This window comes from Lepidochelys kempii, chromosome 20, assembly GCF_965140285.1.
Source record: "Lepidochelys kempii isolate rLepKem1 chromosome 20, rLepKem1.hap1, whole genome shotgun sequence".
Classification (NCBI taxonomy): Eukaryota; Metazoa; Chordata; order Testudines; family Cheloniidae; genus Lepidochelys; species Lepidochelys kempii.
In genome coordinates, this window is record NC_136399.1 from 3,687,921 (window position 1) to 3,703,648 (window position 15,728).

At 50.2% G+C, this 15,728-nt stretch overlaps 1 protein-coding gene across 7 annotated transcripts in view; it reads right to left on the bottom strand.

Annotated features, from left to right (window-relative positions):
- The window catches only part of R3HDM2 (R3H domain containing 2), a 218,916-nt gene that overhangs the window by 91,430 nt on the left and 111,758 nt on the right, over window positions 1-15,728 (bottom strand). For 2 of the 7 annotated variants that reach the window (XM_073319347.2, XM_073319345.2), the window contains exons 1-2: window positions 14,815-14,893; window positions 877-991 (exon numbers count right to left, since the gene is read on the bottom strand). The exons of 1 other annotated variant lie outside the window; for it this stretch is intronic. The gene's annotated coding sequence lies outside the window, so the exon portion shown is untranslated. Of the gene's footprint in view, window positions 1-876; window positions 992-14,039; window positions 14,123-14,814; window positions 15,083-15,728 lie in introns of those variants that run through there. 4 more of the 7 variants (XM_073319354.2, XM_073319344.2, XM_073319343.2 and 1 more) reach the window with 4 other exon arrangements.

Genomic DNA, 15,728 nt, shown 5'->3' on the forward strand with positions numbered 1-15,728 from the left:
CTGGATCATTATTCCAATCTGTCCCCAAGACACAGCTATCATGAGGGTTGCATTGTCAGCTTTGTGAATGAGCATGCATGTTGCTCTGACTTTCCGTAGGACCTGAGCTTAATAAAGTAACTGTGATGACAGATGCAAAAAGCTAATTTGAGGCTACTTTTCTTCTCCACTGCTCCAGGAGCCTGGATATTATCTGCCTTGACTCTTATTAAAATCCCCAGAGATCTCAATTCTGCTGCAGCACTAGCTAGTCTAAATTTAGCAAGGTAATGGAAAGAGTTGGAAGGCAGGCAATTCATTTTAATATCTGCACCTTTAAAATCACTCAGAAATTAGCTGCCTGGCAACATAAAGCAGTCATGCAGAAAGAGAAAAATAATCAGGATACACACTAGATTATCAGTTGATACAGATGCTAATGATCCCAATTACGATACTCACTTCAAGAGCCTACAATGGCCAAGTCTTTGAAAAAAATGCTTGCATGCCAAAGCGTGTCAGGAAAACGGCAGCGTTCAGGACATTTTAATATCCTGGTGTTAAATTATGGAGCGAGACTGTAACAGCAGCTATTCTGCCAGCGTTTTCACACATCAGGCAAAGTAAAGTTACACTGAGAATCACGTTTATTTGGGTTCCTTATAGACACTGGCAATATATTGGGAAGTCACGTGGCAGGTTTCTCAAAGAAAGAATCAACTGGTCCAGTCATTACCACTGGGTTAACCTGCCTGACTCCCTCCGAACTCTTGGTCCACCAAAGTTATACACAAAACAGTTCTCTTAACTTTCATCACATGCAACATACGGACCCCAAAATAGATGGCCTTTCAGCACGGAAGTGAAAACACCCATAGAGATCATTGCTCCTCTCACCTGACTGGTAACCAGACCCAATTCACAGGAGGGCAACAGCACGGAGCAGGAAAGGCAAGAAGGGCTCTTCCAAGTCACATCCAGGGGGACTGCTTGGCTCTTCATTAGACTCCAGCTATTAAAGGAAAAGCTCACTCTAATAACCCACTGCTGAAACACAAGGCTGTCAGACTCTCTGAAAAGGGCCCAGCAAAATCTCGACTTTGACTGGAAGCTCTTTAAGGCAAGGACCCTCGTTTTGTTCTGTGTTTGTACAGCGCCTAGCGCAACAGGATCCTGGCCTGTGACTAGGGCTCTTAAGCACCACTACAACACACATGTAATAAGAGGTTACAGACATACCTCCCAAAAGGCTCTGCAGTTCATCAGCATCTTGCAGTCAGGTGCCAGAAAGGCAGTCAATAATCACCACCCCACGGTACTTCAGAGTCTGCCAGTTTGATGCCACAGCGTCAAGTCTTTTGTGATGTGGTTGTATTTTATTTTGAAGTGTCCAAGGGCCAAACTAAAGTAACTCCCTCCCTCTTCCTTCCTCATCAGAGCAAGCAACACTGATGGGAAACATGAAGACTGCAGAATCTGGCAACTCCAAACAATAACGGCAGGCACTTACATGGTGCCCCTTCCTGCAGTGTGCTCTAATGCCAGGGTGCAATGCACGGCAAAGTCCAAAGTATAGCAAAGCGCAAAGTACGGAGGCCCTATAGCACCTGCCAGCGAAGGGGTCACAATAAATCATCTAGGGTATAAAATTAAAGCAGTTAGCGTCTTGTCAAAACAGCTCCCCTCTTTTTTGCTCACCGCTTGTTTGTCAAAGTTTATACAGGAAACAGCACTTGCCCTCTAAAACCATACTGGACATGCCAGGCTTATCTAAGTCAATGCGGACACCAGAAATAAGAGATCCTAACACCAAGTCTAACTGTCAGAGCAGGACACTGAGAGGCAGGACTCCCAGGTTCTTTTCCCAGCTCTGCCTCTTGGCACTTTGGCAAAGTCCCTTCTTCTCTAGGGGCTTCAGACTCTCTGCTGTGATATACGGTTGCTGCCTCCTTACCTCACAGGCCTACTAGGAGATTCATTGCCCTTAAGAGCTTTGAGATCCGCAGAGGAAAGAGGAGAATGCCCTGTTACTATTGGAGATTTTTCAGAACAGGTTTGACGAACACCTGCCAGGGGTGGTCTAGGTATACGTGGTCCCGCCTCAGGGCAGGGACTGGAGTAGACGACCTCTCCGGGTCTCTTCCAGCCCTGCATTTCTAGGATTAGAAACTAGCATTACGCAGAATGGAAAGCGCTTTAAGACAGAAGTAACTACTTTATTCTTCATGAATTATGCATAAACAGTCAAGCTTAAACCTCTTTGCGACAGGTGGAAAGTGTGATCCAAGGTCCCTTCTCCCTCTGCAGACCTTAATGCCGCCACATCAGAGGCCTGGTGCTCCCATTTCATTCCCAATACAATGCAAACCTTCAGCACTCCACACCAAGCCGCTGCAATGCCGCTCTCCACGTCACCCATGCACCTCTTAATTTTTATTTTTAAAAAGGCCTGGGCTGCCACAAAGGTTAAACACCGCTGGCATTGCCAGAGCTTACTTCCAGCCAAGTTGCAAATCCACTTCTGGGACTGTGCTAGCAAGCAAAGAAATCTGAATGCCTTCTGTCTTTTTATTAGCTTTGGGCTCTGAAGAACAGGTTATAGGGTCTGACCCTGCGGCCACTGGGGAGCTTTGTCTTGATTTCAACAGGCACCGGATCAGACCCATGCTTATTAAAGCTTCAGCCCCCAGAGAACAAAAATAAACCCTTCTTTGGTAGAATCATTTCTAGCTCAAGATTTTAGCTCCCCCGGAAACCAATGATCTGCCTAGCTAGGGAACTCTAACATGGATCAATAGCCAGGGTCATTCAAAAAAAAAAGTAGAACGAAGAATTCTCTACTCTTCCCGGTTTTGACAGGGACACTGCACCAAGTGAATTAGCGCCATTTCAGAAATGGATTTAAACTAAAATAGAACTCCAGGAGCTGCCCTTTCACTGATGGGTGCAATTAACATATTCGATAATAAACAGGTAAAAATGACCATATTACTGTATACAGTGTTCATTAATATTTTCTACTCTTCTTTTGGACCAATATAAAATATTGAATACAGCCCCAAAATCTAACGACAGCAACTTCCCCTACTGAGCGACCACATTCAGAATCAGCGGAGTTATCCGTTACCACGGCTGTTCTCAGCAAACATGCCCAGACTGCTACTCAAAACATAAAGCACTAGGCCAAGATTTACAAAAGAGACTAGTTATTTTGAGAGCCCAACTTGATACCTCTTAAAAAAAAGTGATGGAGAGGGAAAGGTAGAACGGGGGTGCCTGGGCCAAAGGGATGATGGCATCAGGAGAGTAGAAAGGGGGGGGAACACACTCTCCACATCCTCCCCAGTGGTTGTGCCTACAGATTGCCTCCCTAAGAATCCTTCTTGCTCTCTGTCTTTAGACTACAAAATGTAAATGTTTTCTAGCAAGCTTTCAACAAACAGTGCACAGTTTTATGCTAATGCGAGAACGCAAACATATCGTATGGGACTTTGCAGTAAGAGCTTTTCTGTGCTTCTGGACCAGGTGAACAGGTCCCAGGTGCCTGAAGCTGGGAGGTGTATCAGACAGAAAGGATGAAGCTGGAAGATGAAATTTCACATCAACAGGCGACACTCCAGGCATGGTGTTAATGGAGTAACCCCAGTATCTTGTAAAAGAAATTCTAGTCACTGCATCTAACTACAGATCACTAAAAACAACCTGGATGTGTCCAACAGAAGTAAGATTAATTATCGAGCGGGTACCTGTCTCAGCAATCTGATCGCACTGTCGTGTCGTTACAGCACTGGACTGAAACTCATGGGATCTGGATTCAAATCATGGCTCTGCCACAAATTCCTGTATGAATACGGGCAACTCATTTAGTCTTTCCTGGCCTCAGTTTCCCTTTTGTAACATAAGGGAAACAAATCCTCCTCTCATCCTCTCTCTGTTTAGACTGTAAAATCTTTGGGGCAAGGACTCTGGCACCACATGTCTGACCAGTACCTAGCATAACAGTGCCCCGATCTCTGCAGGGGCCTCTAGGCACTAGGACAAATAAATACTAATCATCAGTGGCAGGAAATGCAGCTCAACATCTGCATGTGTGGAAAAGACCAGAGTCTTATGATGCTGGCAATATTTGTTTTATATTAATTAGAGATTATTTTTAGCTAATTAAAAAAAACTGAAAAGGTTCCTGCATTCAAATGCCAATCTGCATCTCCTGCCTCTAAAACTGCATCACCGGATGGGACTTCCTGAGGGGAAATACCATGAAAATAGAGGCTCTCACAGCCAGTCGCACTGAAGGAGGTATTCAAAAAAATGGCAGGTAGTTCTAGAAACTCTTCCGAGACACCATTTTTAATGCATATCCTCTTATTCAGTAAATACTCAGTTACGGTTCTATGGAACCTCTTGCCCACTGTTAGTAGTGCCAGGTAACATTTAAAATTTTATGTCGCAGTGGCTCCCCATTTGCAAATTGAAATTTACAAGAAATCTTGACCTCTGAAACCTCCTGCACAGGATGCTTCAGCCAGTTTAATTTCTGTTAGACCTCTCTGCATTGTGGATAGCAATGAAAATTGACACGGACCACAAACTCAGAAGCTGCTTGTTTGGAGATCATAATCTTATCACATTTTACTTTGCTGTTAGAGGAAACAGAATACAGCGAGAAGGGGAATGGTGGGGGGGGACCACCAGGTGGGGAGGGAGAGTTGGGGGAAAGAGAGAAAGGCAGAGCAGAGAACAGAAAGGCTTGTTTATAGAGTTTTTCTACCAATATAGCTACATCAGTACAGAAACTGTGAGTAGTGAAAGGGAGAAAGAGACAGAAGTCCGGTTTACATGAAGATGTTGCATGGGTTGAACTTACGGTTTGAATTTAACCAGCAGAAGAGGCTGTGTGGACACTGATTTCAGTATGAGTGGCTTATTTCAGTTTCGTTTTTGTCAAGGTCTTCACTGGAACAAAACAGGCATGTTTTACATTGACCTTAACTAGCTACATCAAGGTAAAAACTACCCGTGCCTTGCCTTCAGTGGGATTTTACAGCAAGTTAGCAATCTCAATGTAAAAACGTGAGTTTTTTTTACAGTGAAGACAGAGCCTTGACCAATTAGGAACAGGTTTAACTAAGCCAAATAAGACACTCTTACACTAATTGGGAACATCCACACAGCCTTCTGCACCAGATTAACTACACTGGTTTAAAAAACAACATACATTAAATCAGAGCAATTATCTCATGTTAACAAGCCCTTAGTTAAACTGGTGGCAAAATCCCTTATTTCAGTTTATCTGAAGCCCCCTTCCTAACTGACTTAAGCTAAACAGCAATAAGCCTGGCTTAAAGTAAAATGAATGTCCAGCCCTTTGCATTAGTTTAACTAAACAGGTATAAAATCACGTTAAAATGTATGCATCTTTCATGCATAGACATGCCCAGAGTAGGTGTAAGAACGAGCAAAGAGAAGGAAGCCAAAAAAAAAGGAATTCTGATGTTCAAAAAAAAAAAAAAATTACAGTTTCTTAAAATGCATATTGAGCTATTCAAAGTTCATGATTAAATAATGAGAATTAGGTCATTAAATACTGCACGCACGCACACACACAAGCAAGCACACATATAGCGTACATGTGTAATCGCACACACAGTATCTATGCCCACACTATCCCCCAAATTCTCTACCTAAGTCAAACTGACCCCCAAAATTGTTGCATGAAAGTGTCCTAGATTCTTCCCCTGCCACTAGGTGAAAATAGATGGTGCCCAAATGACTTTGGTCTGTAATTCTCAAATGACTCTTCCCTTGACCTGCGAGTCCCTGGCCCATCGTATTAAGAGAGCCATAAATATTAGAAAAGGGAACAGAATTTTAAAAGGCGCTAGGTGAAATGCTGACTCTACTGAAGACAATGGCAAAGCTGCCATCAGAGTGGCCAGGATTTCACCCATCACACTTGTAAAATAATATAAAAACAAACTTCAGAGCTGAACGTACGCTCCCAGGCTGACTACAACTCCACAGCCAGATTTCTGTTAATGGTTGAATTATAAACCTCCCCCTGAAAAGAGGGTCTTATAATGGAAGTGATGACACAACCTTAAATATAGCAGCACAAATGGCATCGCTATTATAAGGGGAACTCAAAGCATGTGCAGGCAGACGAGGGGATTTGGATATCATGGAGAGAAGCCAGAGGCGGTGGGGAACGTGACAGTCAGTGCAGGCTAAAGACAGAGAGAGACGGTCTCTGATCCACCATCCCTCTGCTTTGCCAGCAAGGCCAGCCCCAACCAGGTTTGTCTGCTTCTCCCACAAGCCTCTCCACACTCTCTTGTGCATTGCCCTTACTCCCTGAACTGACCCCATAGGTCTGTTGGCCTCTACTCCTCCCAATCCCTCCTCAAGACACTGCTGCTGCGGCACCTTGGCGTACCTGTCAACAGTCCCAAATCTCACAGGACTGTCCCGCTATGATCCCCAAACCCCCTATCTCAGCTGAAGTCGCTCCTGTTGCCCGGGGCTGGCTGGGCTGGGCTCCCTGTTCCCACTGCTGTAATCTGCTCACCAGCGCCCCAGGCTCACAGTACTGCTCAGGTTTGGCCCAGCCCCCCTTGACAGGGGGGCAGCCAGATCAAATCTGAGTAAGTGGTGTTGCCACCTTGCACACAGGATCACAGTATCACTCAGTCACATTTGGCCTGGCCACCCTCACCCTGCACTGGGGAGATGGGCCAAACCTGAGTGGCACTGTGACCCTGTGTGCCAGGCTGCAGCCTGCAGAGTGGGGAGTAGAGCCCAGCCAGCCCCACAGGACAGGAGCCTTAAGATCCAACACAGCCATCATTGTAGGGAGAGCATGGGGTGGGCTCACTCTGCAACCCCCCAGGGCCTCCAGCACTCAACCTCCCTTCCCCAGATGCCCCACTGCCTAGGGGCAGGACACATCCCTCTTTAGTCACTGCAATGTTGGGTGGGGAGCCTTGAGAACATCGGCCAACTCATGGTAGCTCGATTGGAGTGCCACCAACAACAGACATTTGTTTAATTTATACTGAATTTTAAGCAATACTGTTGTTCCTTCTTCAGACAGCCCAGCCCAGCCCAGCCCTCCCCGAACCCGCCATGCTGACGACCGGCAGCAGAATTCCAGAGCCTTGCGCGTCGGCTGCCCAAGGAGGAGAAATCGGCCATGCCAGGTTTAGGTACATCCTCAGTGTCACTTGCTTTATTTACACAACATACAACACCCCCCTCTTCTCCAGTAAAAGAGCAAGACCTGCAAACCCGCACCAGCTGAACTAAAGGGGTGGGATCACACCCCTGTTAGCTAAACCAGGATTGGCACTGCATCCGCTTAAACCTAGTGTTCCACTCTTCGCCTCAGCACCCCCTGGAGATCGCCCCTCTGACCCTGCGATGTCCTGTCTCTGTCCAGGACTTCGCCCTCTGCCTAAGTTACGTCAAGTTCGGACGCCTTACAGGGTAACAAAAGTCCAAATAAAAGTTCACACAAAAAAGATGGTTCTGTCATACTTGGGCTCCTCTCCAGCCAGCCCACCCATCACCTTCCGGGCTGCCTTTCAATCTCGCTCTCTGGCTCGGGGATAGAGCCTTGACTTCCCAGGCTCCTTCCCTGTCTCAGCCCCTCTCCAGACCCTTCCACAGGAGCCACGCTTGCTTCCTGGAGCTACTCCTGCAACAGTCTTGACAGACCAAGCAGCAATGGTCTCAAGTTGCAGTGGGGGAGGTTTACAGTTGGATATTAGGAAACACTTTCACTAGGAGGGGGGTGAAGCACTGGAATGGGTTCCCTAGGGAGGTGGTGGAATCTCCTTCCTTAGAGGTTTTTAAGGTCGGCCTTGACAAAGCCCTGGCTGGGATGATTTAGTTGGGGTTGGTCCTGCTTTGAGCAGGGAGCTGGACTCGATACCTCCTGAGGTCCCTTCCAACCCTGATCTTCTCTGATTCTTCTCAGGCCTTTCGTGAGGCCCAGGTGTTTCAGGCTGTCACCCAGCCCCAGTCTGTTCCGCCCCCTCTAGCTAAGATGCAGTTACTGACAGCATAAGTGGGCGGACTGAACAGAGCTGGCTAGCCCCAGGCCTCCTGGCCCTTAAAGGGACAAGCCCCCCTGGGTACATCTACACTGGAATAAACACCCACTGCACAGCTGCAGCTGGCCTGGGCCAGCTGAGTTGGGCTCGCAGCGCTCGGGCTGCAGGGCTAAAAATTGCTGTATAGACATTCAGGCCTGGGCTGGAGCCCAAACTCTGGGACCCCCACCTGAGCCTGAATGTCTACATGGCAATATTACAGCCCCACAGCCTGAGCCGAAGACAGCTGACCCAGGCCAGCTGCTGGTGTTTAACTGCTGTGTAGATGTCTCCCTTTACACAGGGTTAGCTCCCATCTCTTAAGGTGAAGTGAGACAGGTTTAAGTCAATGTCGGCCGCAGACAGCGCTGGTTTAACTAAATCGGGTGCAACATCACACCTCCAGCTAAACTGGTACAAATGCACATGCATCTCTGCTGGAATGGCAGCAAAGGACAGGTCAAAAATAAGAGCCAAGTGTAACCAATCCAGAAACGCTGCACCAGAGAGGTCTGCAGAGAGCCTGGGTGACAGCTTGGCGAGGTAGGAAGGGCCCCCCATTCAGCACAGTGAGGGATAAACTCAAGATGCCCAGTGAAGACCATTTCATTGCCAACACAGGGAGCTCTTTCATTCCTCATGTAAGCAAGACAAGGGAGACTCCTCAGCTACTCCATTTGCATCCACCACTTATTTCTCTTCCACACTCAAGAAGGAGCCACGCACAAGGAACACAGCAACCCGACAGACACACTCCAGCCCACCGAGGAGCCCAGCCGAGAGCTGCATGCTCTGCACAATCTGCTGTGAGCGGCACCTCCCCGGAGGGGGAGCTTGGAAGAGCGTGACACCCCTCCACCGCCATGCAAACGGAGCTCCTGGATGTTACTACCGAACAAATAAATCATTCATAACAGGGGAGGGCCTCCTGAGTAAATGCAGGTAGACTGACCCAATTTTATCTGATTATCAGAATTTTTAAAAAAAAAAATATTGTTGACCTTTCTGGTCCTGAACTGGTTTCTTCGCTGCCTCATTCCCCTGCAAGGATTGCCAGTACCTGGGCAGGGCCCAAGAGTGAGATGGCAGAACTGGGCTGGTGTATCTTTAATCACGTCCATCTTTGCCCACCAGGCAAGAGTCAAGAATGTCTCCCGGGGACGAAGGACAGAGACATCCTCGAAGACTCAGCCAGTGAGCACACCGTGCATCTGATAATCAGCCAGGTGATCAATCGATAAGGGGGAAATGGGACTGGATATTCCACTGGGATAACACAGGAACGCTGCGGGATAGGCTGGGGTGGACGCAGGATTCCAGCCATTCATTCCAACCTTCAGACCTCAGAGATCTTAGTGAACAATACTTACTAAGACCCCAGATGGGAGGACAGCAGTTTACTGAACTATTGTCCTAGGTTACTAAATAGCTTGGCATTTTGTCTCAGTGTTCATGCAGCAAACGGAATTGACGAATACAACAGCAACATCTGATGATGAGGGGACAGACGGCCGATAGGGATAAGCTCCATATGCTACTCACCTCTAGGGCACCTGGTTCCAATCCAGCCCCAGGTCTTGGCTGGGGAGCGGAAGGAGTCAGGAAATGGGATACAGCCCTTTTCACCTCTGGGGAACCAAATCCAAGGAGTGGCATGTTTTCTTTTCTAATGGCCATGTGGTGGCCTGCACGGAAGGAGCTAGAGAATTTCAATGCAGCTCCTAGGGACAGGTGCCCCCACCACAGAAATCTACCATCACAGCTAGCAGCCTCAGATAAGCCAGTGGCTGAACTGGCCAAGAGACTGACCCCTTAGCTCCGACAGGCCCCCTAAATCTGGAGTCCTGGTTTGTTGGTGGGTGAAGCTGCTACTCAAATACACCAAGGCTGTGCCAGTTCAGTAGCCAGAGTAACTCAGAGCTGTCAACCTAGCACCTTTCATCAGCATCTAAACTCTCTTTTTTTAATGGAAGAGAGAACAGTTGAAAGCTGCCCGGACTTTAGATCCAGATGGAATCCACCCTTGCATTCCAAAGGAGGCTGTTGAAGAGATGGGAAATCTTCAGCAAATACATTTAACAGCTCTTTGAAAATACAGGAGGCGCAGACAGAGTGCTGAGACCCTGAGAGAACATCTCTATTTAACAAAGGATTTAGGCAAATAGGCTGCAAACTACCAAATTGCTAGCTTAGCTCTGAAGGAGGGTACTGGGGACACTCACAGCTATGACTTAATTAAGGATTGCCAACATGAATTTAAGAGGAGAGGCAGGGAAGTTATGTCATTCATACTTGACAGAACTTAGGCAGAAAAAGCAGAATGGATCTGGGGGGAGTGAATAAAGCAGTGAGGGATCTTAACTATTCTAAATGATTAGAGAAAGCAGGCCTGAATTTTTAGAGAGAGACTGAAAATGTAGGCTGAATTCCCAGCCGTGAAGGCAACAGGTGCAACAAGACCACTTCAGCTGGCGTCAGAGACAAGGAGGATTGAACCAAGGCCAACCACTGGTGGAATTTCTTTACACGGAGAACGGTTAAAGGAGCATGAAGGCTGGGAGGCCTAAAAGTAGCTCGGCCAGCTGTGTTTTGATTTGCAGACACAGACGTGTGCTCATCCGTTTCATTTCTGGCAGATGGGCTGGGGACTGAAACACACCAACACTGCTCCCCAGAGCGACAAAAGAGAAGAATTCCCAGGTGCATCAGTCGCGTATGGGATCTTCACCAAAGAATGGCGTAGGCAGGAAAAAAGTTACATTCTCCCAAACATGGGAGCAACCTGGGGGTGAGTACTAAATCTTTAGTTCTGCAGCCTTTATTTAATTCTCCCCCTTGTCTCCCAGGTGCTGCTCCCCTTCTAGGTACACCAGAGTCAGTCTACAGGGAAATATGTCCCCGGTGGTGGTTGCTCCTTGGATCCCAAGGAAAGATCCTAAAGATCCTGCTCCTTCAAAGAATTCCCCTGTCCCCCAATACCAGACCACTCAGTAAGCCCTGGGGATCAGAGGTCTTAAGAACAATGGAAGCTTCCTTTGGAGGAACGAGATAACTCACAGGGCCATGAGTCTTGTATTGCTCCTGCTTCCCAGCAAGCTCGTAGGAAGAGTTGCAACCAGCCATGTGGAGGAGGAAAGAACCCAGGTCTGTGGCACAGCCCACGGTGGAAGACACTGCTCCTGCCCCCACCGCCAAAAGATTCACACAAAGTGCAGTTGAGTCACCCTGCCTGCCAAGGAGGTCATGACCTTGGACCCTTCCTTGGGAGGCAGACAGGGGAAAGATGAAGCAAGAAAGAGACAGCACCGAGCAGTCCAAGAACACTAGAATGAGGGGAGAGGATGGGACTGCAAGATGCTACAAACCAGCCCAGATACAGCCTCAAAGAGCTGACAGCTACGCGAAGAGTGCTGGGGGGATCCCATTCTCATGCAACTTCCTTAGAAATGATGGCATTTTTCCAATCCCCCCCGAAGGAGTTAGGGAGCAGCCAGCTCAAAGGAATGCTCTGAACTCAGGCATTTAACATTTAAATTAATGAGAAAAGCAGCAAATTTACATTTACATACTTCCTTTCATACACTGAGGCTACATCTCCACTTAAAACAGTACAGCCATAGAGCTTCCGTGTAGACCAGTGGTTCTCAACCCGCCACCCAATCAGCACACGGCTGCGGCTCACGTGACCTGCTCAGGGCCATACAGGTAGTATATGTGGATGCGGCCCACATAACACAGAGCGCTGCTTATGCGGTCCCCAATGGTAAACAGGTTGAGAACCACTGGTGTAGACACTCACTACAGCGATGGGAGGGGTTCCCTCGTCACTGTAGTTAATCCACCTTCCCAAGGGGCAGTAGCTACGTCTGTAAGGCACATGGATTCTTCACACCCCTGAGACACTGAGGTCTGCCAAGGTCAGTTTTCACTATAGACCAGCCCTTAGATCAAACACTAAGCTAAGCATAAACACCTACAGAAATGGGAGCACGCTACAGAAGGCCTTGAGATCAGATAGGTGGTTTGCATGCTGGTATAACAAAGGGATCACACGTCACTCCCCACTGAAATGCAGCCATCTTGAGAACCAAACACAGCACCCATTTAACAGCCCACAGCAATGGTACAAGACCGTTTAGGCCAGGAAGTGAACGAGAATCAAGTCTAATTACCTGCACTGGAATCTGGTCAAGACGCAGAGCTCAACATCCCATATTCAGGGGGTAGGGGGAGTGCCATACCATCCACAGGAGTTTTGAAGGCCACAAATGGCTGTGGCCAAGCTTTTCAGAAGCGAGTTACAATGATTACGGCCTTAATTTCTGGAAGCCCAACTTGAAACACCGTAAAGAGTGCTGATTATTGGAAAGTCCTGAGCACCCATTCCATGGCAGTCAGGCCCCTTTGAAGTGCCTGTCTCAAGCCAGACAGCCAAAAATATTAGTCACTTTTGAAAATTTTGGTATTAGTTTCATAGCCCCTTCAGCAGCTCCCCAGCACCAGGCAGAGGCACTGGTTCAGGACCAAATTCGGAGGGAAAAGTACATCTAACAATCACCAAATCTACTATCTGCAAGCCCCTGCAGCTTCTCCCACGCACTGGCCAGGCCCTATTTTGCTTGCAAGCCATGAGGGAATGCCAGCACAAGGTGTTCTCGCTGCAGCTAGGCGCCTAGGCAAACCACATTAAGGTACAATACAGGAGAAATAAAGGAAAGGAGGGGGCATAAATCAAATTTACCCCGTATCATGAAGAGACTGCAATCCTGTGGCAATAGTCCACCCATGATATCACTAGAGCCTGGCCCATCATTCCAGCAGCCAGCATGACACTCACCGTAAATGGAGCGTGGACACTCTTTGGACAGCCCAGGGCAACTGGCCTTCTACAAGAAGTTTCTGCAAGCTTGGGGATTGCCGAGACCCACATAAAACCATAGAGACTGGCTCAGTGGTTTGGGCCTCAGATCCCCAGGCTCAGTTCTGGTCACCCTATCTCAAAATTGGCATGGAAGCAGTTCAGAGAGAGGCCTCAAAAACAACCAGATGCCTGGGAAGACTTCCCCAGAAGATGGGGACTGTTCAAGAGATGACAGGACAGAAGAGGGTGTGATAGAGGTTCATAAAATAACTCATGATACAGGGGCTCCTGTCTACCCTCTCCTAACACGAGATCACTGGGACATATCCAATGAAATTGAAAGGCAATGAATTTCAGACTGATCAAATGAAAATTTGTATATGCCACCTGCAAAACTCACTGCCAAAAGATCTTCATAGCAGGATTCAAAGGAGGACTGGATATGGATAGTGAAAATAGCAAGTTACATTAAACACGATATTAAACAAATACTGTAAGGGATAAAAAGCTGACTCAGGGCATAAGACAATGGCTAACTGATAGTGGTTTGGATGAAACATCCCTTTTGAGCACCTTATTCCATAATTAAGGGACTTCTTGCAACTTTCCCTGAAGCATCCGGAGATGGTCAGACAGAGGACGATGAACTATAGAACGTAGCCCACGGGCCCCTCCTGCTCTTCAGCCTTATGGCAAACAAACCACGTCCCAGGAAGTTTACTGTATTTGTGTTTTTCAGAGGAGCTCTTAAAAGCAAAGGCCCTGTTCTGTAAGGATATAAAAGATCCCGTCATGCTTTTCAGAAGAGCAGGTGTTTGCTCCCATTTCCAGGCCCAGAATTCCTCTCCCCATATCGCCAGCTGCCGCCCTCCAGTCCAGAGGTGGCTGCTGGCTGCCTTTTGTAAGTGCTGCATGCAGGTAGTTTGTGAGTAACAATAAATAACAATAATTCCTATCTCTTACAGAGCGCTTTTCATCAGTAGATCTCATCACACTTCACAATCTTTCATCTCTCTCTTTGAGATGAAAGAGGCCCCCCACACACACCCCCCCACACGCACGCGTTATTACAAACTTTGGGCCTTGCAGAAGCTCTCAGATCTCACCTGGACACGTCCCTTTACCTCGGACTCCCAGGGACGCTGGTCACACAATACCGCCGGCAGACTGGCATATGCAGGTGGCCAGTGACAAGCTCCCCAACACGCTGGCACCACATGAGGCCTTTCAAGCCTCCTGCTGGCTCCTGGCTCCTGCAGAAGTTGCCAGTGGCCAGCGAAGCCGGAGACCCACCCGCCGGGCCCGCGCCTGGGACGTTCGGAACAACGGGGGACCCTCAGGAAGCTGGCAGACGAGAGACACCCCCCGCCCCCAATTCGCCCCCCGACAAGAACCTCAGCCAAGAAACAGCGCAGCCCCCGGGGGCCCCTCCGGGCTCCCCGCAAGCCGAGGGGCAGAGAGGCGAAGCAGCCGGACCGCAGGGAGGGCCAAGGGCCTGGAAGGCAGCAGAACGAGTCCGGCTCCGACCCCGCACCTGTGGTCTCACCTGCCCCTTGTCCCAGGCTGGGCCCCCCCCGAGCGGGGGAAGTGGGGGGGCTTTGCCCTCCGTCCCCAGCCAGGGAAGGGGGCTGGGGCAATTCCTGGCCACCTCCCCATCTGGGTCCAAACTTCTCAACTCCAAAGGGGGGGGGGATAAAGCCCCTCACCTCCCTTCCAAGCGCCAAACTTAGGGGGCTGCTAAGCCCCGCCCCCGCCCCGCCCCCCACCTGGGGGAGGGGGGGTCTAGCCCCTTCCCACCCCCTGAGGGGGCGGGTAATAAACCCCCTCCCAAGAGACCCCCCCGCGGGGCAGAAGATGGGGGAGGGGAAGAGCCTTACTTACCCTGGGGGTCTGTCCCCCCCCCTCCGTCTCGGGTCTCCGCTGCCGCCGGGGGGGGGTTCTGCCGAGCGGGGCCGGGCCCCTCCTCGAGGCGGGGGGGGTCGAAGCGGGGGGGGGGTCCAGGGGCCGGGGGGGGCCGGGCCGGGGGGGGCCGGGGGCGGGCGGAGAAAAGAAAAGAAGGAAAAAAACCGAAAAGGAGGAAAAGAAAAAAAAAGAAAGAAAAAAAAAAGGAAAGAAGCTGCTGGCCCCTCCCCCAGCCGGCGTGCGCGCTGCGTCACCGCTACGTGCGGCCCCGCGTCAACGCGCCGCGCCCCAGGGGCCCCGCCCGCCTACCCCGGGCCGCGTTGCCAGGGGCAACCGCGAGACGCGCCCCACAGCGGCCCCTGCCGGCCCGGAGGGGCGGAGCCCGCCGGCCCCGCACCACCTTAAAGGGAGGGGGCGGGGGAGCGGCCCAGTCCCGCTGAGCGCCCGCAGTGCCCATGCGCGGGGGTGGCTCCGCCCCCGAGCCGGGCCCCACCCCCAAGGCCAGACCCGACACGTGTTCCGGTCCCGCCCACTATCCCCCGCCCCGGGTCCCCCTGCCCCACCTCTCTTCTCCAGCCCCCCACTGCCCCCCTCCAGCCCCCCACTGTTCCCCCCCCGCTCTCTTAGCCCCCCACTGCAGCCCCCCAACCCACTACCCCCTGCCCCACCTCTCTTCTCCAGCCCCCCACTGCCCCCCTCCAGCCCCACACTGTTCCCCCTGCTCTCTTAGCCCCCCACTGCAGCCCCCCAACCCACTACCCCCTGCCCCACCTCTCTTCTCCAGCCCCCCACTGCCCCCCTCCAGCCCCACACTGTTCCCCCTGCTCTCTTAGCCCCCCACTGCAGCCCCCCAACCCACTACCCCCTGCCCCACCTCTCTTCTCCAGCCCCCC